We start from the raw sequence: 7,298 nt of genomic DNA on the forward strand, positions 1-7,298 counted from the left end.
GAGAGCCTCAGTGTTTTTTGATGAGGAGATTGTCCTTATATATTGAGTTCCATTTTTAATACAAGAAGTTCAGGCTTTCTGCCGAGGACTTTGCTTTTGTGTATGTGAAATTTTGCCAAAAATAAAACCATATTTATAAAGAAGAAAGCATCACTGTCCTTGTCTTTAAAATTATAATAGCCAAAGATAACATCCTTGTAGTATAGTTGAAGATTAGGTAGAACAGAGTCAGTAATAAACTTGTGGAAGTCCTTCCAGAATTTACATGTAAATTTACATGACCAAAACAAATGAGTAACTGTTTCAGGTTGGGGTCTGCAGCCTTAAAGGCCGCATTTTAAGGCCGATTACGTCACAGCAACGCGACGAAGGCTGTCCCATTTCAAAGACTGCTCGAAATGCGGCCCTCAAATGCTTGCTTCATTTCCCTGAATTTTAAGGATGTGGCGGTGTAGACTTCATGGCCCAACATATCCCAGACTTCATAGCGCGGCGGTGGGTGTGGATAATTTTGCAGAAGGACGGCTGAAGCGGGGCAGCCGAAGAGTAAACTTTTAAAAGTAAGTACTGAATATTATGTGACTTATTTATGTGCAAATATTTAATAATGAAGAGCATTAAAACATTACTGTTGGTCACATGTCGGCAAAGTTATGTGACATTAGTGATGTTTGTACTTTCAGCCTTATTATGTTATTATAAAATATAATAACAAATAATGATTAATATAATAACTATAATATTGGCCATATTATATTTACATTACCAAAGTGAGATGATTTTAGTCTCATGAACAACATTAGCTAATTGTTATTTACTAACCTGTTTACCTCAGATACTTATTTAATCACACAGAGCTGATGTAGAAACAAATGAACAAAAGATGTTCTCCTTCATTTCTGTCAAACAAAGCTGTATGAAGCGTTTCCAGCTGTTAGTATCATGGTTGCTAGGCAACCTGGGCAGCGCGACAGAGGCTATTTTTATTTTTTATTTTTTTTATTTTTCTTTTTTTTTATTGAAACAAATTTTCATATACAAAACAAGTCAAGGAAACAGACCAGAATTGTAACAATTTACATTATAAAGATGGTGAAGCAAGTCATCATAACTTTACAGGGAGAAAATAAAAGTTTCTAGGGTAAAGTAATAAGGAACATAGACCTTTTGACACAGGCAGGAAAATTAGAATAGCAAGTATTTTGTGATTTTACAGTATAGTACAGCAGTTTTTTTGTTCATATTTGAAATAAGCTTAAGTGACTTAAAATATTGACAAAAGTAATTCAAGAAGACGGTAAACATAGGAGAGGCATTCTTCCACTTACATAAATGAATAAAAAACTTACATAGCACTATTACAAAATTGACAACATCTGAGATTTCAGAATCCAGATTGTCCATAAAGTAAAGAATATCCTTAGATGTAAAGGCAGGTACATTGGAAATTCTGAGTGAAACCCAACAGTGTATTTCAAACCAAAAAGCATTAACATACTGACAAGTGAAAAATAGATGCTCTAGTGTTTCTGGATCGGAAGAACAGAAAGCACAAGAGTCGGCCTCAAAATTAGACCTTTTATGCAGGAATTCTCCAACTGGATAAATGCCGGATATGATTCTGAAGTGTGTTTCTTTCATTTTAGGCGCAAGTGGGTATTTTAGGTAAAAAGAAAATGACTTTTCTTTCAACATGCTATCAAGGTCATGTCTGACATTGACATTGTAGTTGCAGAATACTATTTGCTTAAAGGTATTAGAGATGAACTTATTATTAAATTGTTTGTCCTTTATTGAGGTAGTACCTATCGTCAGTGAAGGTAAGCATGTTCTTATTAATGAATACTTTAAAGTATTTACGATAAGATTTAACAACGGTGTGGGTATCGCTTTACAAACCTTATTATAATTATTAAATGAAATCTCTATTTTATACTTATCAATAAATTCTTCATAAGATAGCAAGTTTCCATTTTTATCAAGCAGATCAACAACAAAACATACACCGTTATCATACCAGTCTGATTTAAATAAGGACTTCTTATTGATGACTATAACCCTATTATTCCACAACACAGAATTGTGAGGTGAAAAATTGTGGGTGAAAATTAGTTTCCCAAAATTCAAAGCTTGCTTATAGAAACTAGACAACTTAAGAGGAATCTTAGATATTTCATAATCACATCTGAGCAAAAAATCTAACCCCCCGACCTTATTAAAGAGTTTGTTTGGAATATGGTACCACATAGATTGAGGATAGGAAATGCAGTCTTTTATCCATCTGAGCCTGAATGCAGCAATAATGGCTTCAAAGTCTAAAGCTTTCAAGCCCCCATTTTCATAGTCTTTAACTAATTGTGATTTGCGTATATAATGTGTTTTATTCTTCCAGATAAAGCTGAATATAATAGAATTGGACAGTTTAATCATTTTAGGAGATGTAAAAATTGAATAACAGGGGTATATGAGTCTTGAAAGTCCTTCTGCTTTAGACAGTAAGATACGACCTAATATGGATAAATCACGTGTTAACCAATGATTAAATATTTTTTTAACTACATTTAATCTAGGAGTTATGTTATTATTCTCTCGATCATTAGTATTTTTACTGATTATTAAACCAAGGTATTTTACTTCCTCTTTTACTGGAATATTGTTAATAGTATTTTGATTACAGCTGTGTACAGCTAAGATTTCACATTTTTTAAGGTTTAGTGTTAAGCCGGATGCTTTTGAGAATGAAAGGATTTTATTAATTGCAGTAGAGACCATATTTACATTCCTTAGAAATAAGGCAGTGTCATCAGCAAACTGACTAATTCTAAATTCTTTATCAAGAATGTTTATGCCTTCCAGATCTGAAGAGAGTTTGATATAAATGGCAAGCATTTCTGCTGCAACAATAAACAATAATGGGCTAATAGGGCATCCCTGCCGAATGCCACGATTAATTTTAAAACTATTAGAAAACCCTTGATTGAGTGCAATACTACTTGTTATATCTCTGTACAACATTTTCACTACACTAACAAATCTGGGACCAAAACCCACAGCCTCCAGAGCTTTAAATAAAAAATTATGCTCCAAAGAATCAAAAGCTTTAAAGAAATCAAGAAATAAAATAAGGCTATCATGAGGAATTAAATGATTGTAATCCAACATATCTAATACTAAACGGGTATGATGATGGATATGACGTCCTTTTATAAAGGCTGACTGTGTCTCATCTATTATTTGAGTTATTCCTGTTTTTAATCTGTTGGCATAGACATGAGCTAATAATTTGTAATCACAGCAAAGAAGTGTGATAGGTGTCCAGTTATCTAAAAGGATAGGGTCCTTGTTTGGTTTAGGAAGTAAAGAAATTATTCCTCGTTTCATAGTTGGAGATAGCATCTGATCATTTATACATTCATTAAATACCTCTAGTAATAGATCTTTAATGTCACTCCAGAAATATCTGTAAAATTCAATCGTGATTCCGTCGGGACCTGGTTTTTTATCACTCGCCATTTGGGAAACAGCAGCATCCAATTCAGTTAAAGTGATTTCAGACTCATTGAGATTTTTAAAGTGTGTGTCAATTTGAGGAATTTTTTCATGGATAGAGCTAAAAAAAGAATTAGTCTCCGAACTGGAATAATTTGTAGTGTAGAGGGCTGAATAGAACTCTGTAATATAATTGTTTATAGTCTGTTGGTCATCAGTCAGGGTATTATTAATTTGTAACTTCATTATAGTTTTTTTTGTTTGTCTAGTTTTCTCCAGGTTAAAGAAATAAGAAGAATTCTTTTCCCCCTCCTCAATCCATTTAGCCCTTGAACGAATGAAGGCACCTTTTGCTTTGTCTATATAAAGTTCATCTAGTTTGTACTGCAACTGGTTTAGTTCTATAGAGTTTTCCTCTGTCAGATGTGATAAATTGCACAATGAACTTATTTGTGCAGTGATTTCAGCCTGTTTCTGTCTCCTTTTATTAGCCATTAATTTTCCTTCTTCACTGGCAATTTTTCTGACATTAAACTTCAACCATTCCCATTTGCTAGTAGAAGAAAAATCCTCCATTGCTTTTACCTCTCCTATTAATGATTTAATTTTTATACAAAAAGATGAGCTTCTTAAGAGGTTACTGTTAAACTTCCAGTGAGAATTCTTCGGTTCTGATAATCTATTATCCGGGGAGATTGAAAGTGTTATGGCACAATGGTCAGTAACAGGGGAGTGAAGAATCTTACAGTTGGATGATAGGGGGAAGAGACTACCAGTTATTAAGCAATAATCCAGTCTTGAGCATTGAGAGCGCTCAGAATTACTCCAGGTGTATTGCAGTTTTTCTGGGTTTAAGTTACGCCAGATATCGATTAGGTTGAGGGTGCAGGAGAAATCCATTAATATTTGGTTAAAATGAGAAGAGTTATATTTAGTTGGAAATCTATCCAGTTTTTCATCTGGTACCGTATTAAAGTCACCTGCAACAACGACTTTTTCAGTTGAATAAATGATCTTCCATTCTTCTATCATTTTTTTCAAATCAGAAATTAATTTCCAGTTTTTAGCTCTATTGTTGAACCCATAAACATTTACTAAAATGTACTTAGTATCATCCAACTCTATGTTAACCATTAACCAATGACCTTCCTCATCACCTTTATGATCAATAACTCTTCCATTAAAACGATGTAGAAAAATAGCCACTCCTGCTGAATGAGAGGTACCATGAGATAAATAAATATCACCGCTTCCCCACTGCTTTCTCCAAAATATATGATCATCTTTACTACTGTGTGTCTCTTGAAATAAAAAACAATTCGTGTTAGGCTGTTCCTTACAAAAAAGAAAAATCGCTTTACGCTTTATGTTACTTCTTAAACCTCGAACATTTAAAGAAAATATTGAAAGAACCATTGAATATAGCTTGAAAGTGCTGTAATAACTAGAGTAGGGCAATGGAACATTTTACCTCCTATTAACTAATAAACCCAGTCAAAGTCAGGGACCATTGAGCAAGTTACCGGCTTAAATTTAGTTGAACAGTTATACCTTCTTATCTTGGTCGTTATAAAGTTCTTTCATTCTTTGATTTGACGACCATCGATGACAGCATATCCGTCCTTCAGGAAGGCTTTGAGCCCTCTGCTCCTTGCCTCCTCCACCCTCGGCCACAGACGTTTGCGGGCTTCTCTGTCTTCCTTACAAAAGTCCTCTCTAAACCGAATCTTCATCTCCTTGCAGAACTTCGCCTCCTTGGACATCTTCCACACTAGGTCTCGAACAGTTCTCATGGCAAACTGTATGACAATCAGCCTGGGTTTGTCACCAACTCGTCCCTTCTGACCCAGCCGGTGCACTGTATCCACTGTGTTGTACAGCTGCTCGGCGTTCGCAGGAATTATCTTGGTCAGAATTCTGATTATTTCTTCTCTCGTGTTCTCCCCCTCCTTCTCAGGAACGCCAGTTAGCAGCAAAGACCATCTCCATTTGTATCTAGCATGCTCCAGACACATTTCACGAAGAGTCTCGTTCTCTTTTTTCAGCGTCGCCATCTGCGTTTTAATACGTTTCACATCTTCCACCACAGATTTAACAGCTTCCGTATTAGCATCCACGGACTCCTTTACTTTTCTTACAGCGTCGGTGTTTTCTTGCAGCTGGAATTCATAATTCTTTAAATGTTCACTTTGGGTGTCGAATTTACATACCAGTTTTTGGATAGCATTGAGGAGAACTGTGTTTGAAACTTCGTTTTGCGTCTGCGATTCGTTAGCCTTCATTTTTTTAGGATTTGGACTTTTAACTGGTGTGTGGTGACGATCAGCTTGCGGTTTGTCTTGTGATAAGTTGTGCTGCTGTTCCATCCATTCAATATCTTCTTCGTCGCACGCCTGTCGAAGAGCCGCTAGGTGGTAGCAATGATCTTTGTTAATGTTAGCCATTTCGCCGCTTCGGAGAAGGTGGCCGAGAATGACGGAGAGAAACACAGGGAGGAAGTTTTTGAGTTTTAGAGATGAAGTATAACTAGTCTGCTTCTAATTCCGGTTTACTTGATTGCGGTCAAGACATAAAGGAGGTTCTTTTCAGGAAAAGCCTCGGAGCCCACTCAAGTTGAACCGCTCACTCCGCCATCTTCCCAGAATCCCCAGCGCGACAGAGGCTAGACCGTCCCATTTCACAAGCCTACAAGCCTCGCACTTCCGGCCTTAGCGGTCTTTGAGTACGCGGCCCTTGAGGACCGTTGAGGCTGCGTACTTTAAGGCAGAACCTGAATTGGGATACAGCCAGGTTCTGAACCCCCTGGGTACGGCGCGTACTAGGAGGTACGAGAAGTGCGGAAGTGCGAGGCTTGTGAAATGGGACGGTCTAGCCGTCGTTGCTCTGCTCAGGTTGCCTAGCAACCATGATACTAACCGCGGGAAATGTTTCATACAGCATTGTTTGACAGAAATGAAGGAGAAAAAAATGTTTTTTTTTTGTTCTTCATTTTTTTGTGACCTCACTTTAATTAGTTGAGTATCTAAGGCTGAGACCACGGGACTGTAAAAACTAGTGATGTGCGATACCACTGATTTCCTTTCCGATCCAATACCAAGTAATATTCAGGGTGGTATCGACGATACTGATCCGATACCGATACTTTGTACAAAAACTTATTTTATTTATTGTATCTGAAATTATAGCATCATAATGATTACAGGACAGCAGAATACTTGTTCTTATCACTTAATAATGCAGAATTCATCATACAGAAATAAAAAAACTGAAGCTGTGCCCTATTTGAACACCTTGCCTGCCTGCAGCACTAAAGGACCCGTGAGAGACGTCTGTCTCGCCCTAGCAGCACCTGTCCCTCTCCTCCTCTTCAGTTCGCCTCAACATACGCTCGTCATATTCTGTGATATGATTTACTCTGAGATGTTTGACAAGGTTAGTGATGTTGCCACAACCATACATGCAAACCCTCCCGATTTTTCCGGGAGAATACCAAATTTCAGTGCCCCTCCCAAAAAGCCACCATTCTCCCGAATTTCTCCCGATTTTCCACCCAGACAACAAAATTGAAAAACCATATCGCAGAATTCATAGCGCGACCCAGCCAGTTCCAGTTTCCAACAATGACGGGTCCTCAGGTGGAAGCAGCCTCTGAATTTGGACACCCCCGCTGTTTCCGGGCCGGCCAATAATAACGGTGACATTTAACGTATTTTATCTGATAAATAAACACTGTAAAATGTATTTAACCCCCCCACAGCCCTTTTGAATGTCTCCCTAGTGTGGCCACAACACCTCACTCTTGGAGCACT

The sequence above is a fragment of the Perissodus microlepis genome, chromosome 23 (genome assembly GCF_051167445.1).
Source record: "Perissodus microlepis isolate ML-2025 ecotype Zambia chromosome 23, ASM5116744v1, whole genome shotgun sequence".
NCBI lineage: Eukaryota > Metazoa > Chordata > Actinopteri > Cichliformes > Cichlidae > Perissodus > Perissodus microlepis.